The sequence below is a fragment of the Sminthopsis crassicaudata genome, chromosome 2 (genome assembly GCF_048593235.1).
Source record: "Sminthopsis crassicaudata isolate SCR6 chromosome 2, ASM4859323v1, whole genome shotgun sequence".
NCBI classification, from domain to species: Eukaryota; Metazoa; Chordata; class Mammalia; order Dasyuromorphia; family Dasyuridae; genus Sminthopsis; species Sminthopsis crassicaudata.
Window position 1 is genome coordinate 324,531,369 of NC_133618.1, and position 21,732 is coordinate 324,553,100.

Consider the following 21,732-nt stretch of genomic DNA (forward strand, 5'->3'; position numbering starts at 1 on the left):
TTAAAAGCCAGAATCCTACTATAAGTTGTTTACAGGAAACACACCTGAAACAAGGTGATACATTCAAAATAAAAGTAAAAGGGTGTAACAGAATCTACTATGCTTCAGGTGAAGCCAAAAAAGCGGGGGTAGCCATCCTCATCTCAGATCAAGCAAAAACAAAAATTGATCTAATTAAAAGAGATAAGGAAGGGTATTATATCCTGTTAAAGGGCAGCATCAATAATGAAGCAGTATCAATATTAAACATATATGCACCAAGTGGTACAGCATCTAAATTCTTAAAAGAGAAATTAAGAGAGCTGCAAAAAGAAATAGACAGCAAAACTATAATAGCAGGGGATCTCAACCTTGCATTCTCAGAATTAGATAAATCAAAGCACAAAATAAATAAGAAAGAAGTTAAAGAGGAAAATAGAATACTAGAAAAGTTTGATATGATAGATCTTTGGTGAAAGCTAAATGGAGACAGAAAGAAGTAGACTTTCTTCTCAGCAGTTCATGGAACCTATACAAAAATTGATCATATACTAGGGCATAAAAACCTCAAAATCAAATGCAATAAGGCAGAAGTAGTAAATGCATCCTTTTCAGACCACAATGCAATCAAAATTACATTTAATAAAAAGCCAGGGGAAAATAGACCAAAAAATAATTGGAAACTAAATAATCTTATACTAAAGAATGATTGGGTAAAACAGCAAATCATAGACATAATTAATAACTTCACCCAAGAAAATGAAAATAATGAGACATCATACCAAAATGTGTGGGATACAGCCAAAGCAGTAATAAAGGGAAGTTTTATATCTCTAGGGACTACTTGCATAAAATAGAGAAAGAGAGGGTCAACAAATTGGGCTTACAACTAAAATTGCTAGAAAAGGAACAAATTAAAAATCCCCAGACAAACACAAAACTTGAAATTCTAAAAATAAAAGGTGAGATTAATAAAACTGAAAGCAAAAAAACTATTGATTTAATTAATAAAACTAAGAGTTAGTTCTATGAAAAAACCAACAAAATAGACAAACCCTTAGTAAACCTGATTAAAAAAGGAAAGAAGAAAAGCAAATTGTTAGTCTTAAAAATGAAAAGGGAGAACTCACCACTAATGAAGAGGAAATTAGAACAATAGTTAGGAGCTACTTTGCTCAACTTTATGCCAATAAATTAGATAACTTAAATGAAATGGAAGAATACCTTCAAAAATATAGCTTGCCCAGATTAACAGAAGAAGAAGTAAGTAGTCTAATAGTCCCATTTCAGAAAAAGAAATAGAAAAAGCTATTAACCAATTCCCTAAGAAAAAATCCCCAGGACCAGATGGATTTACATGTGAATTCTACCAAACATTTAAAGAACAACTAACTCCAATGCTATATAAACTATTTGAAAAAATAGGGATTGAAGGAGTCCTACCAAATTCCTTTTATGACACAGACATGGTACTTATACCTAAACCAGGTAGGCTGAAAACTGAGAAAGAAAATTATAGACCAATCTCCCTAATGAATATTGATGCTAAAATCTTAAATAAAATATTAGCAAAAAGACTACAGAAAATCATCCCCAGGATAATACACTATGACCAAGTAAGATTTATACCAGGAAAATAGGGCTGGTTCAATATTAGGAAAACTATTAGCATAATCGACTATATCAATAACCAAATTAACAAAAACCATATGATTATCTCAATAGATGCAGAAAAAGCATTTGATAAAATCCAACATCCATTCCTACTAAAAACACTTGAGAGTATAGGAATAAGTGGACTATTCCTTAAAATAATAAGGAGCATATATTTAAAACCATCAGTAAACATCATATGTAATGGTGATAAATTGGAACCTTTCCCAGTAAGATCAGGAGTGAAACAAAGTTGCCCACTATCACCATTACTATTCAATATTGTACTAGAAATGCTAGCCTCGGCAATAAGAGCTGAGAAACAGATTAAAGGAATTAGAGTAGGTAATGAGGAAATCAAACTATCACTCTTTGCAGATGACATGATGGTATACTTAGAGAACCCCAAAGACTCTGCTAAAAAGCTATTAGAAATAATTCAGAACTTTAGCAAAGTTGCAGGATACAAAATAAATCCACATAAATCCTCAGCATTTTTATACATTACCAACACAATCCAACAGCAAGAGATACAAAGAGAAATTCCATTCAAAATAATGGTTGATAGTATAAAATATTTGGGAATATATCTACCAAAGGAAAGTCAGGAATTATATGAACAAAATTACATAACATTTGCCACAAAAATAAAGTCAGATTTAAATAATTGGAAAGACATTAAGTTCTCTTAGATAAGCCGAGCAAATATAATTAAGATGATAATACTCCCTAAACTAATCTATTTATTTAGTGCTATACCAATCAGACTCTCAAGAAACTATTTTAATGATGTAGAAAAATTAACAACAGAATTCATATGGAAGAACAAAAGGTCAAGAATTTCAAGGGAAGTAATGAAAAAAAAAATTAAATGAAGGTGGTCTAGCTGTACCTGATGTAGAACTATATTATAAAGCAACAGTCACCAAAACCATTTGGTATTGGCTAAGAAATAAGACTAGTTGATCAGAAGAGAAGGAAAGAGAGAACTGTATTTTAGTTACAAATTCTGTAAGTCAAGAAACTGTAAAAAAAATTTTTTAATGCACCCAATAATGCTAAACTGCTAGATGGGTTTATAGAAGCATCACAAATCCTATTTAAAGTAACAAATTATCATGATCATTTGTTAAAATTTATTAAAATCAGGGCATAATTAAACAAGCTGTCCAAAGCATCTGCCTCCCACCTAGACCCACCCTTTATAATGTATCCCAACATATACAACAATAGATTTCTGTTCCTGATTTGTTATTTGATTTGATGACATACATTCAAGCAAGATTCAAATTAAGTTGGGCAGAAACTATAAGTTTTGCTCATGTTAGAGAAGCCTTGTGGTTTAGTGAGACAAACTGCATTGGAAGTCAAGTGACTAATTCTATTCAGAAGTCTCCCATTAAGAAGCCATGTAGTCTTAAGAAAGCTCCTTATACTAGCAGAGAACTGGAATCTAGCCTGTCAAGTGCCAGTGGAACTAAGACAGTAGCACCAGAATATATATTATAGTTTGAGCTCTGAACATATTTTTTCCTCATTTCAAATGTTCCTATCTTTTCTTTCCCAGCCCCAACCTTTTTTCTACTATATGTTATTTTGTATGGAACAGTTCCTTCCTATAAGCTTCTTGAATGTAAGAAAAATACTATTTTTCATTTTTGTATCCCTAATAGTACTTTAAAAATAGTAAATGTTTTTTGAGATAAATTCATTGGGCATCTATTATTCCACTGATATTGGAATACTCATCTAACTATATGTTATTAAAAATCAGATTTGTCCAATCTTATGTTGGAATACTTATTTAATTCTATATTATTTTTCATCAGATTTATCTAATTTCATAAGCCTTTGGATTTTTCTTAACCTTTGGAAAAAATTAATTAAATGAAATTAATGCTTTTTTTTTTTTTTTCCTGAGGCAATCGGGGTTAAGTGACTTGCTCAGGATCACACAGCTAGGACGTATTAAGTGTCTGAGGTCAAATTTGAACTCAGGTCCTTCTGACTTCAGGGTTGGTGCTCTATCCCCTGCACCACCTAGGTGCCCCATGAATGCCATTTCTTACTTGCAAATTAAGACTTTTTATGAGCCTATTACTGATATAACATATGCAAAGCACTTTGCAAATATTACAATGAGGGTCACAGAAAGATGGCATTCCAAGACAAATACTCCATGAGGAATAGAAATATACCACCCTATTGGTCATAAAAGGAATAGCATTTAATCTCCCCAGACTAACCCAGAAATCTTTTAGAATCATTTTGAGATCTTGGAATAGATGATTGACTGAGGGTAGAATAGTAGGGATTCATTCCTGTGATCTACTATGTATTCCCAATCCCAACCTGAGATCCATTATCCCAAGAATCAACTAGGCTGGGCCTTCCTTGAGACTTGAAACTACAGGAGAGTAACTTTGAGGTGTTCTAGTTATATCCAACATAGCATTCCTTGCCTAAGAGATGCAGGGGCATAATCCTTCCCCAAACTCATGAATGACTGCTTTAGCCAAAACTGAATGCTGCAGAGCATCTTGGAGAAGAGCAGTTTAATATTCCTGGAAACAGAGCCTGAGACTGGTCCATTCCGAATGGGATGTTATTAGGCATTTAGTTAAAGTGAGAGTAACCTCAGGATAGACCAGACAATTTAGCTCAGCACTTTTGGAAATAGCCTGAGGTCATTAGGCAAAATACTTTGGGATATCAGGGATTCAATCAAGCTTTAAACAAAAACCAAGCAAAAAAAAAAGGTAAAATCCAGCCTGAGCAGTCATTGAAGTCTGTGATAGGAGCCCAGTTTGGGAGTAGCCCCTAAACTCAGTACCCCCAGAGGAAAGATTCCAGGAGGAACCAAAAGTAGAAAACAGTTCTGGGATTGGGGAACAAGAAAGAGCCTGAAGGCAGAAATCCAGAGTTCTTTAAAGGGGGAACCTAGTCTGTCCCACTAAATTTAAGATAGAGTAGGCTTTGTCCACATCATTCAATTGCAGAATTTGACCTAAATACAGCACCCACCCCGACTCTCCCATTATGAACAGACCAAGGAAAATTCTCTCCATCATGAGGATATATTTTGTTTGGGGACCAGAAAAAAAAAAGTCTGGATGCAATATTTGATAGCAATTTAGACATGTTTTCATATGACTATAGATAGCTTTGTCTGGGATCATGATAGCTACTCCTGCCTTTTTTTTCTTTTTTTTTTTACTTCAGCTGAAGCATAATACATTCTACTCTCTCTCCTTATTTCTATTATCTCCCTATGTGTTTCTTTCTGTTTAAAGTGTGTCTCTTGGAAACAATATATTGTTGGATTTCTAATCCATTTTGCTAAATGCTTCCATTTTATGGGGTAGCTAATCCCATTCACATTCATGGTTATGTTTAATATCTGTAGTTCCCTCTATCTTGTTTTAGTCTGTTTATGCCTTCCTCTGTCTCTCTGTGTGCCTCTTTGTTTTGCTGTCTCTGTCTCTGTCTCTGTCTCTGTCTTTTTCTTTGTCTGTCTCTGTCTCTGTGTCTTTCTGTCTATCTCTTTGTCTCCATCTCTCTCTGTCTCTCTCTGTCTCTGTCTCTGTCTTTCTCTTTGTCTGTCTCTGTCTCTGTGTCTTTCTGTCTATCTCTTTGTCTCCATCTCTCTCTGTCTCTGTCTCTGTCTCTCTCTGTCTTTGTCTCTCTCTCTCTCTCTCTCTCTCTCTCTCTCACACACACACACACACACACACACACACACACACACACACACACACACACATACACACATACACAGACACACTAGGGGAGCAATGAATAGTGCACTGGCCAGAAAAGGGCAGATGGATAGTAGATACATTCCTTAAAGCACATAAAGCAAAAATGTATCCGAGGTAGCCATGGTAATAAACAAGCAAACAAGAGGACCTGAATTCAAATCTGATCTCACATACTTGACACTTACCCTGGACAAGGCACTTAATACTGATTACTTCACCAAAAAAGAAAATATAGTATGATGGGTTGGAATATTGCTATGGTAAAGGAAATAATGAGCTAGTTGATTTAGGAAAGACTTGGACTAATGACAGAAGATATTATTTGCCTTCAGATGACAAGTGAAATAAGCATAATACATATATATGTTTTTGTGTGTTTATGAGTATATATGTGCACATATTTATAGATATCTCTGTGTATGTGTTGTGTTTAAGAATTCCCATGCTTAATTGTAGTCTTCTTTGGGGTGGGGGTGGGGGAAGAGAAAGAAATAAAGTTAAAATTTCACATCACATAACAAAAGAAAACCTGCAAGAAACAAAGGAGAGTTGGATAATGTGTCATATTTATTATATAGGTTTTCATAAAATGGAAATGTATTGCTTTATATTGAATCTTTTATTTTCTATTGTGTATATGGCAATTTTTTCCTTTTCTTATTTTGTTTTTAAGTTTAAAATAAATTTTTAAACTTAAAAAAGAAAAATATAAACTTTTCAAGAAGGGAAACCCAATATAATAAAAATGACAATTTAATTCAAACTAATTTATTATATTCAGTGTCATGCCAATTAAATCATCAAAAATTATTTTACTGAATCAGAAAAAAATTTCATTTCAGATAATAAAAAGTCAAGACTATCAAAGGAAATAATGAAAAAATATAAAGAAGAAGATTTAGCAATACCAGATCTTAAACTAAATAACGCAATAATGATAAAAACTATTTGATACTGGGTAAGAAATAGAAAGGTAAATGCTAGCTAGCTTTTCTCAAGCAAGCAAAATAATAATCAAAGAAAATAGTGATTCAGCAAAACACTCTCAAATTCACAATTTAGACTATCTTTAGAGCTTCAAGTTTTTTAAAGGTATGATGATCATTTACATAATATAGTCATAAATGTGCATAAAATTTGGGGTAGGCATATCGGCACCCTAGCTGCATGCTCAAAATCCAAAGCACTATTTGATCACCTCACTTCCTACACTGAAAAATGGGGGATCTGGTCAAATAAGTTAACCTCATTTCTTTACTCCAAGAGCTTCCCCAGTCAGGAAGCAAGGGGCCTCTCAACTCATAAAGTTGCCTTTGCTTTCCTGGCTCAACATATGCTTTGTAGCTGGCGGTATATGTCATAATTTAAGGACAGATGGATAGTGGGTACATTCTCTAAAGCACATAAAGCAAAACTTCCTCTGTGGGAGGCATGGTGACAAACAATTCCTCTTATAGCATACTATACTACTCAAAATTCAAATGAAGAAAAAGTTCTAATATCCTAGGATTGGGTTTCAGATTACCTATTTCCTGAAAGACAAATTGGATGTTATGTGTTTACTATAAAAATCTTCCAAACTTGGCAGTCAGAGAGATCAAGTTGATTTGCAGTTCCTAGAAGGATTCACAGGATTCCATGAAAGTTCATATTTCAAAATGGATAAACTGTTAGTTGATGTCATTCTGTCATCACAGGTTTTCTTTCACCATGTGGCTTCTTAGAAGATAATCTAATCTTCACAGTTTCTCTCCAGCAATTTATCCCATTGCATAAAGAACATTTTTGTTGGATTTAAACATGCAGCATACATTTTGATTGAGTAGTTGCCATGTGAAGAGAGGCCAGGATTCTTTAGTAACAACAACAATAACAAAAAAAAAAAAAGTTCCCATTTATTATCAGAATTCTTAAACTCCCCCGACTCACCTACTATAATTCTGTTGGGTAGCATTGCTAGTATATTTAAAAAAAAAGAACAAGGATACCAAAAAACCTTTGATGGACAGTTAATTGAATGAAATATCCTAGAAAGTTACATATCTAGAGCCTTTGTTTCAGGAAGGACCAGTGACATTACAGGTGATGCCTTGACTCCCAAGTGAATTACATTTAAATGAGGAAGACATGCATTCTCTTTTCCAAAGTCATCAGAGTCCAGCAGCAAGAGAAAAGTCAAGACAATTGGCAATGATCTAAGAATGCAGGAGGTAACTTTGATGACTTTAATATTTGAGCATATACTATGTGCTCCATACTGCCTGCTCAGGTTCCCTTCCTAGCTGTTGGAAAAAAATTGTTCTCATCTCTTCTATATTCACATGCTTCAGATAAACATCCCCCTAACTCAATGATGTGCTTGAGGCATGTTAGTTACCCTCAAAGTTTAGTCAGTCTGTCAAGTTGGGTTTAACACCATGTGGCCACAGCTCGTAATGCTACAACTTCTGGTAATCACAGAGAAAAGCTAGGTGAATTGGGTGGACATCAAAAGTGAATGAGTAGCCCTAAAAAGAACTCAGCAAGCTCATTCTCCTGAACACCCAATATATACTGTGGGGGATTCAAAAAAAGTCAAAAAATAAACTAGATGGAATTCTAACTGAAAATGAGGAAAACTTGAATTCAATTCTGCCTGTAACATTCAACAGCTGACTATAGGCAAGCCATTAATCTCTCTGAGACTTGATCTCCAAAATCTATAAAATAAAGACAAATAATAAAACTTATCATTGTCACTGGGGTCTTATGAACCTCAAATAAGATAATGTATATAAAGTATTCTGCAAAATTTAAAGCATTATTTATATGCCAATAACATAGAATCTATGCATATAACAAACTCATGAAGCATGAGCCAATCAATAAAAATTTATTAAACACCTGTTATATACCGGGCACTGTATTATGTTCTGGCAATACAAAAGGAGGCAAAAGATAGTTCTTGATCCCAACAACCTCACAATCTAAATAGGGAGATAACAAATAATAAATATGTACAAACAAGCTATATACAAAATAAATAGGAAATTAAAAAAAAAGAGAATTGGGGAAGGCTTCCTGCAGAAGGCAGACTTTTAGTTGGGACTTAAAAGAAGTCAGGTAAGGTAATAGTTGGAACAGAGGAAGAAGGGAATTCCAGCAAGGGAGAAAGAGAACATTCCCAATGCCAAGAGATGGAGTATGGATCATGGAACACTAAGGAAGCCACTGTCATTAAATTGAAGAATATGCAGAGGGGAGTAAGGTGTAAGAATTGAAAGGTAGGAAGGGTGCTAAATTATAAACGACTTTGAATGGAAAGCAGAGAATTTTGTCCGTTATTTTGAAGAAGACAGAGAATTGTGGGAGTTTATCAATGGTGGTATAGCAGGGAAGGTGGAGATGTGATTAGACCTGCATTTTAGGAAAATCATTTTGGTGGCTGAATGGAAGGAGCTTGGAGTAGGGAGATAGTTTAAGCAGACAGACTCATTAGCAGGAGCTCAATGTTTATCTAGTCTTGCCATCTCATTTTACATTTAAAGAAACTAAACTTATTTGTCCAAAATAATACAGATAGTATTCGAAGCAAAATTACAACCTAGTTACAATATTCTTTCTTTGAGAGGTACTAGTGGAGAAACTCACTTCCCCAATGCAAGATGCAACCAAAAATACATGAATTAATAGATAAGTCCTAGAGAGTTATCAGTTCCCTCAAATGCTAGTTTTTGATTCCCCAGCACATCCCAGTGCTTGAAACATAAGAGGTATTTAATAAATCCTCCTGGATCATTGCTTTGTTGTGTCAGAGGACTTGCATATTTTGATGAAACTATGAGCTATGCTGTATACAATTACCCACAACAAGTCATAGTGGAAAAATCTGAAAAAAAGCAGTCCACTGGAGAAGGCAATGACAAACCACTCCAGTATCTTTGCCAAGAAAACACCATGGACTGTATTAAAATGATAAAAGATTTGACACTAGAAGGTGAGTCGCTCAGGTAGGAGGGGAAGAGTGGGAGCCAATTACAAGTAGCTCCAAAAAGAACTAAGTGGCTGGGCCAAAACTGAAAGGAAACTCAGCTGTAGATGTATCTGAAGGCAAAAGGAAAGAAAGTCCAATACTATAAAAATCAACAATGCACAAGAATCTATGAAGCAAGGTAAAATGGATGTGGTCAAATAAAATATGGAAATATTAAACATTGACATCTTGGGTGTCAGTAAACTTAAATGGAAGGGAATGGGTGAATATAATGCAAGTGATCATTACATATACTGTAGGAAAGAATTCCTTAAAAGAAATGGACTAGCCCCCATGCTCAATAAAAGAGTGAGAAAAGTAATAGTCAAATCTCAAAAATTACAGAATAATATCCATTTGAATCTGAGGCAAACCATTCAATATTACAGTAATACAAATCGATTTTATAACCACTGATGCTGAAGAGGTCAAAGTCACTCAGTTCTATGAAAACCTAAAACGTCATCTAGAAATAACATTTTTAAAAATATGTCACATTCATCATAGGGGATTGTAATGCTAAAGCAGGAAATAAAAATCAATAACAGAAAAGTATTGCCTTAAAAACACAAAATGAAATAGAGACTAATAAAAATTTTTATCAAGATAACTCACTGGCAATAGTAAATACTCTTTCAAAAACAGGATTAAGAAGAGGTGGCAAGAATATATAGAACAAATATTCAAGAAAGATCTTAACATCACCAATAACTACAGTCTATGGTTATTGAGATAGAGTCAAACATTCTGGAAAATGAAGTTAGGTGGACCTTAGAAAGTATTGTCAACAATAAAGCTAATGGAAGTGATGGAATTCCACTTGGCATATTCAAAATCCCAAAACATGAAACCATTAAAATGCTCTAAACCATTATTAATTAGATAATTTTGATCTATCATTTTACCCAAACCACATTGCTTAAAAGGATTGAAAGGGATTGCACAATGTTGGAGGGGATATGGAGAATCATGGAATTGTGAACTAATCCAATCCTTTTGGAGAGCAATCTGGAATTATGCCCAAAGAGTTATTAAAAGAATCTATATCCTTTGACCAAACCATACCCCTACTAGGTCTGTTTCCCAAAATAAGTAGGGATACAGGAAAAGAATCTCTGTGTTCTAAAATATTTATAGCAGCTCTCTTTGTGGTGGCAAAACTCTGGAAATTGCAAGGATGCTCATCATTAAGGGAATGGTTGAATAAATTGTAGTTTATGATTGTAATAGAATACTATTGAGCTATAAGAAATGCATTGATCTTAGAAAAATATGGATATTCTTGAACAAAATAATGAAGAATGAAATGGGCAGAACCAAGAGAACATTGTATACAATAATAGCAATATGTTTTTAGAACAATTTTGAGCAACTAAGTCATTTTGACTATTACAAATACCCAAATTAGCTACAAAGGGCCATCATCTGCATCCAGATAAAGAACTGATAAATAGAAGTATATTTAGAATGGTTTTATACACACACACACACACCCTACACACATATATGTGTATATATATATATATATATATATATATATATATATATATATATATACACACACATATTGGTGTCTAATAGTAGCCATCTCTAGAGTGCAGAGTGGGAAAGGGAAGAAAAGAAGAGGAGAAAATAAAGTTACACGATAACTTTATTGTATGTTTAAAAGGAATAGCAAGTTGAACAAAATAGATTTGCATTTTCATGTGCAATCATATTTTTTTAAAAACTATGCTATGTTATGGAAATTCCACATTTTTATTCCATAAATTAAAAAAATAAAGGATGATGTTGTTAAATGTTGCACTTAATAAGCCAGCAAATTTGGAAAATTCAGCAGTGACCATTGGATTGGAAAAGATCAGTTTACATCCTAGTCCTAAAGAATACCAGTGCCAAAGATTGTTCAAATTACTGAACAATTGTATGCATTTTACATGCCAGCAAATTAATGTTTAAGATTCTCCAAGATATGTTTCAGCAATATGTGAACCACATATGCATTTTAGTGCATTTTAGTTTTCTAAGAGGAAGAGAAACTAGAGACCAAACTGGCAATATTCTCTGGATTATGGGGAAAACAAAAAAAGTTCCAGAAAAAAAAATCTACTTCTGCTTCATTGATTACATTAAAGCTTTGACTTTGTGGATAAAGGCAAAACATTCCAATTTTCACTTCTTCTACTTGTGAATTAACCTTAAGAAACCTCTGGCTAGGAATTTGGTTAGGATGAACACTATCTCAGACTACAATAAGACTAATTGATATTGTAACAAATGTTGGAATTGCTTAAAATGAACTCTTTCCCTTCTCCTACAAAAACAAAAACCAAACAAACAAACAAAAAACCAAGGGCTGAAGACTCTGGGGGTTGTAGTTCCATTCTTCCCTCTTGGAGTTTTTCCCCCCTTTTCCTAGCCTTTTAAAAAATGGAAGGACTGTTGTTCAGCATGGACTAAATTGGAAAAGATTATGTAACCCCATGGGAAACTTTGAATTTAGTGTGAAGGAGAAAATGCAGCTGGAACAGTAAAGAGAAAAATGATGAGCAGTAGCAGCTGGTGCCTTCCCTTCCCTGGCACCTGCTTTGCAGAAAAGACAACACTGCAGATGGAAAATAGAGACAGCCCCTGGTCATAGATGATTGTGTTTTTGTTGCTTGAGCTTCTAATTATGAAACTATCCAGTGGGGTGCTGATAAATGTTTAACCAGTAGGGGAAAAGGGAGGGAAGTTAGTGGAACATAGATCTGAAACTCAAATTTAATCTGAATTATTAAAATTTTTATCTTTTTTACTTTTTCACAATTTACAAAAGTAAATTTCACAATTTACTTTTTTAAACTTATTCACAATCAGCAAAACAACAAATCAAGTATGTTTGGAGCATTCAATGTTTGAGGGGGTAAATGCTCACAGTAAAAATTTAACAATCTGTTATTAGGAGCCATTGTAAGTTAGTACCAGCACACCTCTGGTTATACTTCTTCAGGAAAAGTAGATGAACTGAATTCTTTAATCAATCCAAAAAAATTATTTCTTTTTCTGTGTCCCTCTCAGATTTATATGCTTGCTTATAATAAGTTGTCTGTTTATAATTAGTTTCCTTGTTATATCCTAAACTGTTCTTTTTATTCTGATTCTGTTACTCTTCACATAAAACATATGTAGTTTGACCCAGAATTGTACATTTCTTTTGTATATTTTGGATACCTTCAGAAAGGACATATGGAAAAAGCTCTGGTTATTTGGGCACAAAACTCAACTGTCTGAGGAAGTTACTTCTCATCTTGGTAGCTAGATACCAGCAGAAGCATGATGAACTGTTATTTTTATAAGTAATTCTGTAGTTAAGTGACTTACTCAGGGTCATACTGCTAGTAAATATCTAAAGCCAGGTTTGAACTCAGGAAAAAGAGTCTTCTAGGTCAGCATTTTGCCCACTGTGACACTTAGCTGCCCCAAACTTCCATAGGTAGAATTATAAAATTTGTAAGTGAGGGAGGAGGAGGGAGAGAGGTTATTTTGTTTTGTTCTATCACTAGAGAATTAAGCTTATTTTGTAACATAGGAATGACTTGCTAAATCAGCGATGTAGAGGAATGGAAAAAAAGAAGAAAGGGAGGAGAGCACCTAAAGCAAAAATCTCTATCACTCACCAGAAGGAAATAAAAGAAGAGCACTGAGGAAGAAGAAGAAAATGAGAGGGAGAGAGAACCAGTCCAATATGCAATAGGAATGAAATAACCATTGACCAGACAATATACTAAACACTTTACACATATTACCTCATTTGATCCTTACAATAATTCTGGGAAGTAGTTGCTATGTTAATCTCCATGTAAGAATTCAGAAAACTGAGGCAGAAGTGTTTTAAGGTCAGACAGCTGATGTACAATTAGATATTTGAATGTGGGATTCCTGGACTCCAGGGTCAGTACTCTATCCACTGAGCCATTTAACTGCTCCCCAGTAAGCAAAGAAAGCCATGTTCTGTCCCTTTTCCTGGAGAATGAGGAAGACAGGAATAAGTCTACCTTGCTCTCCAAGTTAAAATGTTTACTAAGAATTAATAGAAGATGCAGAAACAAGATTCATAATGCAAAATTAAGCCCAATCACTCTCTTTACGTCTCCAAAAGGCTTATCCCAAACTCTAATGATAATATTGCACAGGAATTAAGGGTTTCATTAGGTCAAGGAGCTATAACACCACCCTCCCCTGCCATTGCTTTTATCCCCCCAAATTGGATGTTATGTCAACCCTGCTGTTGTTTAGGCACTTGTCAAAACAGGATCTCCTTGATTTAAGACTAGTGTCTGGACTCTCTCCCTCCCTAATTTTACAACCTTGTTTTTCTGGACTCCCCCCCTCCCTTCAGACTTGTTTCCTTGCTCTCACCTAGTTAAATTCTTACCATACCCACTGCCCTTGGGGTACTTCCTCATCTATGTATAGCTATTGAATATTAGTGGGAGTTGTTGCAGGGTCCAACCAAGTTCCTCTTGTTAGAGACTCATTAAATCTTTCTTAGGTTTTATCAAAGCAGTCTTGGGAAATTTCAAAAATTACAGAAACTCTCTAATAAAATTATTGCCTCCCTATCCATTATGAGCTGGAAGAACTCTCTTTTTCTTTTTCTTTTGCTTCCCTTTCTCTCCATTTCTAACTATGCACATACAAGTTTGAACAAAAAAATCATCGTAAATGGCCATATACTTAATAGTAGTTTCAAATAGCATAAGTGTATAGCTAAGCATTGGAAAGCAAGAACATCTCAAAAGCAGACAAGGCACTGAATGTCTTATACCTTTTCCCTCTCCTCCCTACAAAGAAGAAAAACAGAAAGAGAGCAGGAAGGCAGGTAAATGTAAAATACCTCCTAATTAGTTTTAGGAGGTATGTCTTGCTCAATATGTCAGAAAATGACTGTGTTCAATTTCTCATTCTGGGCATGTGGATTATTAAAGTCAGGTGGTCAATTATGATTCATTTGCAATTCTAATTTAGCCATTAATTAAAATCTATGCCCTTGACTTGACACTGAATGCCACTAGGGCTCAAAAAGAAAATACTAGATAAAATACATTCCTGATAAAAAGAAAAAGCTTTCATTTTCCCTTCCTCAAGAAGCCTCCAAAGTAACTATAGTAACTAATTCATGAATAAGAAGGAAATGAGGGTTAGCAATTAGCTCTCTAGCTTTTAAATACTATGTTCTTTTTAAGGTTTCCCAAGATGGTTGTTGTTTCCAATTTAGGGTTACCCACAGAGAAGTTTCCCTTTCCCTAGGATACACGAACACTTTTTCATGTAACTGCCTGCCCCAAGGAGATTGCTATGGAGATTTGGTGGGATGGTGGGAATGCTTATCCAGAGTGCCCCAGGTCCTTCTAGGTTTTTTTTTTTATTTTGAGAGAAACCTTCTTCTAGGAGATGTGTGTTGGAGAGTAAGATGACAGTGATCTAGGGTCTGAGGAAACAGGCTTGATTAAGTTCACCTGTCCCTTCTTGGAGAGAGATACACTGTGGCCAAGAGGGTTTTTTCTTCATTTTTTTCTTTATTTTTTGATTGGCATTCAAAATGCCTGGGTGTTAATAGTTTTGTTTTTTTGTTGTTTTTTTTTTTTTTCAAATCAAATGAGGCAATCCCCTGAAAGAATTCCATCAAGATTCTCAATGCCTTTAGAACTTGGATTCTTAAACTGGCAGTTAGAAACTTGAGTTTTATTTTGATTGTTTTGATCATTGCATTTTAATATAATGTTTGCTTTGTAATCTTGTGATTTTTTTAAACATTGAAAAATATTGGAGAAGGAGCCCATAAGTTTCACCATATAGCCAAAGAAATATCATTGACACTCAAAAAAAGGTTAAGAATCCTTTGTGTATTGTGTCATACTATTGCACTATAAGAAATGATTAGCAAGTGAACTTCAGAAAGTTTGGAAAGACTTACATGAACTGATACTGAGCGAAGTGAGCAGAACCAGGAGAACATTGTACATAGTAATTATGTTATGATTAACTTAGCTCTTCTCAGCAATCTAAATGATCCAAGACAATTCCAAAAGACTCACAATGGAAAATGTTCTCCATATCCAGAGAAGAAACTGGGTTTTTACATGGGTTTTATTTTATATTCTGCAACTTTGCTAAAGTTGTTAATTGTTTCTAGTAGGTTTTGAGTTGATTCTCTAGGATGCATTCTTAAAGCTACACACATACTTATCTCCTTTCAGCTGTCAATAATTCCTTCAGATTTGACAGTCCCCAAATATTAGTGATCAGTTTGGTATGGTTATAAAAATTAACTTTTGGATTTATTATTATCAAATGTAGTGAGAAACTTGTTTTAATGGAGTAGTTTCGGAAGAAAGAAAAAAAAAAAAAAACAGTAGAGTTGTTAAAGAATGTTGAATACCACCCCTTCCCAATAAAATGCAAGTTTCTAGAGGGAGATTGGTCTTACTTCTGTATTTTTATCCCCAGAATCTTATATGATACCCACCTAGCACATAGTAAGCACCTAAATACTTGATGATCCCACTTGGCTGCATTCTTTTAGCTTCTCTGCCATTTCCCAGAGATCTCTTCATTCTGCCCTGGTATGCCTATCTGATGAGTACCCTGATCTTCCTCTGATTGAAGAAGTGCCTCTCAAAGCCTCCATTTTGGAGGTCACCTAAGTCAGCCATTTCTTCATTTCCCATTTCTCTTCCCTTCTCCATTTTGGCTCATCTCTTTCTATCTTTCTTTCATGTGCTATCTTTCCACATTAAACTAACTGTAAGCTCCTTGAGAGCAGGAGCTGTGCATATGTGTGTATGTGTGTGTATTTGTATCCCCAGCATTTAGCACAGTGCTTGGCACATAGTAGGCATTTAATAAATGTTTATTCACTGAAAGGGTCAAGTAAATATAAGAAAATGTTCATAGAAGTATAACACCAGTTACACCAGGATGGATGTGAATGTCCCTGCCACAAGTACTTCTGACCAGTGATAGCTGTCACTACCATCATCACTGCTGCTACTGAAGCTTTTTCCTTCTTACTCATTTTTGTCTCTAGAGACTTAGTCATAACTTATTACAACAACTAGGTCATTTTTAAACCTAGGGGCAATAAAATAGCCCCCATAGACCCACATAGTTCCCTCCTCTGTAACTTTATGGATTTATAGTAAACCTAACACTTAGGTAGAGGTTTGGCTCCCTGCCTTAATTTAAATTTGCATTTATTTTAGCTATACCCTGGCTTCTTTATACTTGAGGCAAAATTCAGGCACCAGGGGTGTTTGAGAAAAGAAGCAGTCAACCTATAATCATTCCAGTGTCTGATAATAGGAAGGCACCAGCAAAAGAAAATGGGAAAAGAAACAGAATAAAAAATAGCTTTTTATTTTCAAAATACATGCAAAGATAGTTTTCAACATTCGTCCTTGAAACACCTTGTGTTCCAAATTTTTCTCCCCCTCTACTCTTTCCTCCAAACAACAAGCAATCCAATATATATCAAACATGTACAATTCTTCTACACATATTTCCACAATTATCATGCTGCACAAGAAAAATCAGATCATAAGGAAAAAATGAGAAAGCACCACAAAAAAGTGAAAATACTATGTTGTGATCCGCACTCAATCCCACAGTCCTCTCTCTAGATGCAGTGGGCTCTCTCCATCACAAGATCAATGAAACTGGCTTGAACCATCTCATTGTTGAAAAGAGCCAAGTCTATCAGAGTTGATCATCATATAAACATGTTACTGTGTACAATGTTCTCTTGGTTCCACTTACTTCATTGATGTAAGTCTCTCCAGGCCTTTCTAAAATCATCTTGCAAACAGATGTTTTCTTGAAACTTTTTCTTCAATTGAAGAGGTAGATCCAGGTGGTTTCAGAGGAAAAAGTGAAGCTGGTGACTTCACAGTAATCTCTCACCTAAATCCAATTTTCTTGCATGTCATAGGATCGTGTCCCTGATGTAAAGGTCTTCTTTGAAAAGGAAGAACAAACAGCAACAGAACAATAATGTAGGTAAAAACCAGTGCCTACAGTTTAATCCTACCTTCCCCCTCATTTCCCCTGCTGCTCCTGGTAAACAAATTCTAATTCAGCTCTGGTTGTTAAGGGTACCATCATCCTTCTAGTCACCTACTCTCTCAATTTTACTTATACTTACTTCACATAGCCAGTCTCTTGTCAAGTCTTGCCATTTCCACCTTCACATCTCTCATATATATATATCTTACTCTCTCCACTCATAGCCACCATTTTGATGCAGGACTTAGTTATCATCTCATACCTCAATTATTGTCATAGCCTTTTGGTTGTTCTTTCCTTAAAACTTGGCGCACTACAAGCTATCTCAAACTTAGCCGCCAAAGCATTTTCATAAAGCACTGGTATAACCATGCCATCCTCATATTCAATAACTTTCAATGGTTCCCTATTACTTTTAGAATCAAATATAAATTCCTTTGTTTGGCATTTAAAGCCCTTTAACAAACTGCCTTTTTACCTTTCCAGCCTTTTATACACTTTACTCCTCTCCATGTATTTGATAATCTAATAAAACTGTCCTACTTGATGTTCCTCAAATAGAATCAAACACAATACTCAATTCCCTAATTTAGTGATCTTTTTTATCAAATGTTCCTGATGCCTGGAATGCTTTCCCTCCTATCGGTCACTTCCTGACTTCCTTCAAAATTCAACTTCAGTTTACACAAGAGGTTGCTCCAGATCACTTTTAATGCCAGTACTTCCCCCTTGAGATTGCTTTCAACTGCACCATTTATGTCTTGTACATATGATTTTTGCATATTGTCTCACCCATTAAAACATAAGCTTAAGGGTAAGAAATGTTTTGGCCTTCCTTTCTATCCCTAGCACTTAGAGTAGAGTCTGATACATAGTGAGCACTTAATTTAAAAAAATGTTAACCAAATGATAATTGGAAGAGAAGGAGGAAGAACATTAGCAGCTAAGGAGACTAATAATGTCTTCAAAAATAGGATGTTTGAACTGAACTTTGAAGGAAATGAAGAATACAAAAAGGAGAAGTTGAGAAGAGAATGCATTCCAGTAGTGGTGGACAGCCTATGCAAAGATGCAGAAATGGAAATTGGAGTGTTGTGTGAAAAGTAAATAGCAAGGTTCAATAACCAAGTGAGTGAAGGACAATAATGTATAAGGCTGGAAATATAAATTGGATCTCAAGTTAAGAAGAATTTTAAATACCAATCTAAATAATGTGAATTTGATCCTAGAAGTAATAAGGAATTGAGGGAATTTATTGAATAAGGATAGTGACATGGTCAGATCTGAGATTTACAAAAATTATTTTAGTTAACATGTGGAAGATAGAGAAGGGAGTGGTGAGTTAGGAAGATAATTAAAAGATCATGGCAACAATTCAGGTAGTAGATGATGAAGGTTAACTAAGGGATGGAAGAAGCCTTTTTCTGTAGCACACTTGTATTTTTCTCTCTTCCATCTCCAAAATTTATTTCATAGAATGTACTATGAAATGGGGCCCCTGTTGCCAATTCTTCATTATGCTGGAGGAAATAGGTAGTTATTTGAGTTTATTGAATAAAAGAATAACATGATTAGATATGTATAAAGAAATTATCTATGATAGATGTTCAAAGGATAGACTGGAATGAGAAGAGACGGGTCAGGAAGATCAATTAGAAGACTATTACAAAAAAATCTAAGCAATAAATAATCAAGTCCTGAACTAAAATGGTGGTTGTGCAAATAGATATAGATATAGAAGAGATATTGTGGAGGCAAAAATGGCTAGATTTGGCAACTGATTGGATATAGGACATAAAAGTGAGGAATCAAGTTAATGAATATGGTAATGATGACCAGAGTGAAGAATTTGAAATAATGAACCAGAAAGATTGAAAAGATAGCGGTGCCTTCAAAAGAAATAGAGAAGTAAGGTAGAAGAGTAGATTTATGGGGAAGGGTAATAATTCCCATCTGGGGCATTTTGAGTTTGTGATATCTCTAGGGCATTTTGAAATGTTCAATAGACAGCTGATGATGTGGGAGTGGAGCTCAAGGGAGAAACTAGTGATGGATATATAGATCTGTGAGTCATCCACATAGGGATGATAATTAAACCCATGAGAGTTGCTGAGGTTACCAAAAACAAGATTATAGTGAGAGCAGAGGGCATAGGACAAAGCCTGGAGGAGCACCCACAATTAGAGAAAATAATTTAGCTGTTGAGCCAACAAAGTCAATCTAGGAATAGTTAGAAAAATAGAAGGGAAAACCGAAAGTGTTTTCTCTGAAAACCCAAAGAGTAGAAGTTAGTTAAACAGTGTCAAATGCAGCAAAGGTCAGGTTAGAAGAAGACTGAAAAAAGACTTAGCAATTAGATCATTAGTGACCCTGGAAAAAGCAGTTTTAGTTGAGTGTTTTGGATAGAAGCCTCATAGAAAAGGGTTAAAGAGACAATGAAAGGGTAGGCTGCCTTCAGGCAGCAAGTGTAGAAAGCTTTTTCTAGAAGGGTTGTTGGGAAAGCACCTGGGATATGTAATGTTTTTGATTGTGACAGATAGGTGGCATATTGGAGATAGTACCCAGCTGGGAGCTAGGAAATATCTGAGTTCAAATCCAGCCTTAGATACTTATTAACTGAGTAATTCCTGGGCAAATCACTTAATTTCTGTTTTCCTCAGATTCCTAAACTGTGAAATGGAAAAATAATACCTACCTCCCAAGCTTGTCTTGAAGATCACATGTTAATAATTTTAAAGGATTTAGCACAATTCCAGGTGCATAGAAGTTACTATATAAATGTATTTATTTCTTTCCCTTCCCTGGTATCATTTAGTAGATTTTCCTACCCCAATTACTTGGAATGCAGTTTTTAGAAAGGTCTTTGTTATAACCTAAAATGACAAAGTACCACTTTGATCTCCTGCTGATATATCTGAAAGCATGAAAACAAAGCCTAATATTTCTATGTTTGTTGGGCTTTACACTGATCAAAAAACAACTCCTATTTTAAGGAATAGTGCCAAGAAAAAAATTTTTTTAAAACTCTTATTAATTCGAATGAGGTCTGTGACACTACTTTGTTTTTGTTTTTGTTTTTTTTTTCCAGAGAATTAGTGCAATTATTATTCTATTCCACTGCTATAAATTGAACTATCGGCAGTTCCTTTCAAACCTTTGTTATCCTGTCACACTTTATTGTATTCATAGTTTTCAAAGCAGGCAAAGGGCCACGAACATACTTTTATATCCTGGGCTTTTGAGTGTCCATTTTGCTAAACATGGAGTCTGATGCATCCTCTACAATATAGGTGGGATTGACCTCCCTTAATAGGCTGCTATATTTTAAAAACTGCTATATCTTAAAAACGGGTGAAACCAAGCCAGTTGTTCTCTTTTCCAGCATTTCTTCATTTGTGCTTTTTTCTGTGATTCTAACCTAAATACTAGTTTAGGACTTTCCTTTCCTTGCTTACCTCTTTTTTACCTCAACTCCAAAAATGGATCTGGTAGTTTTTTCTTCTCTTCTGTGATTTTCATAGGACTAGGAGTTTGAGCCATGGTGACCATGGAACCAAGATTCCAGAATGATAAAGCCAGCCTGGTTTGAAAAAGAGCAAAACATCAGTCAATTAAAGAAGGCTTATCCCAACCTATGTGGAAGGGGACACAATCAGGCTTCACATTAGGTAAACTGAGCATGTTCAAAACCCTGGGTTTCACTTGGCTTGAAAAGGCAACTCACATCATATCTATAAAAATTATATGAGATTTTTTAAAAGTTGCTTTAAAATACTTAACTTTTTAAAAGTACCTTTATATCAACACTAACAAGAAATATCTTAATGAAGTCACTAAGAAACACCACTGATCTCACTATACCATTGATTTTTTTTTTTTTGGATCAATAATTTCACTGATGGGGAAAGCAATCTGGGGATAAAACAACCAGTATATCTACTGTACAATTTATGGTCATAAACACTGTCTGTGATACAGAGAGGCTAAATAATTTACCCAACTGTACATAGCCAGAGGGGAGATTTGAACACAGGTCTGATCTGATCCCCAAATCATCTATCTACTTTCTTACTTCAAATTTGAAATTAAAGCAAAATGATTACCAGTTATGGAACAGCTGAAAATTATAATAAAATAGCATTATCCTGTAAGAAATTGCAAAAATTATGGAATTATTCTTTGAATATTTGTGGAATTCACTTATTAAAATTTAGAACATTAATGCATTGTTGGTGGAGTTGTGAACTAAGACAACCATTCTGGAGAGCTATTTAGAACTAT

The 21,732-nt window shown here is 34.8% G+C and overlaps 1 long non-coding RNA gene across 14 annotated transcripts in view; it reads right to left on the minus strand.

Annotated features, from left to right (window-relative positions):
• LOC141556315 (uncharacterized) overlaps positions 1-21,732 on the minus strand; it is a 75,572-nt gene that overhangs the window by 31,352 nt on the left and 22,488 nt on the right. For 9 of the 14 annotated variants that reach the window (XR_012486492.1, XR_012486499.1, XR_012486491.1 and 6 more), the window contains 3 exons: positions 20,907-21,031; positions 17,206-17,403; positions 13,194-13,410 (listed from right to left, as the gene is read on the minus strand). This is a non-coding gene — a long non-coding RNA (uncharacterized LOC141556315). Of the gene's footprint in view, positions 1-13,193; positions 13,411-16,785; positions 17,404-20,906; positions 21,032-21,732 lie in introns of those variants that run through there. The other 5 variants (XR_012486495.1, XR_012486498.1, XR_012486489.1 and 2 more) reach the window with 5 other exon arrangements.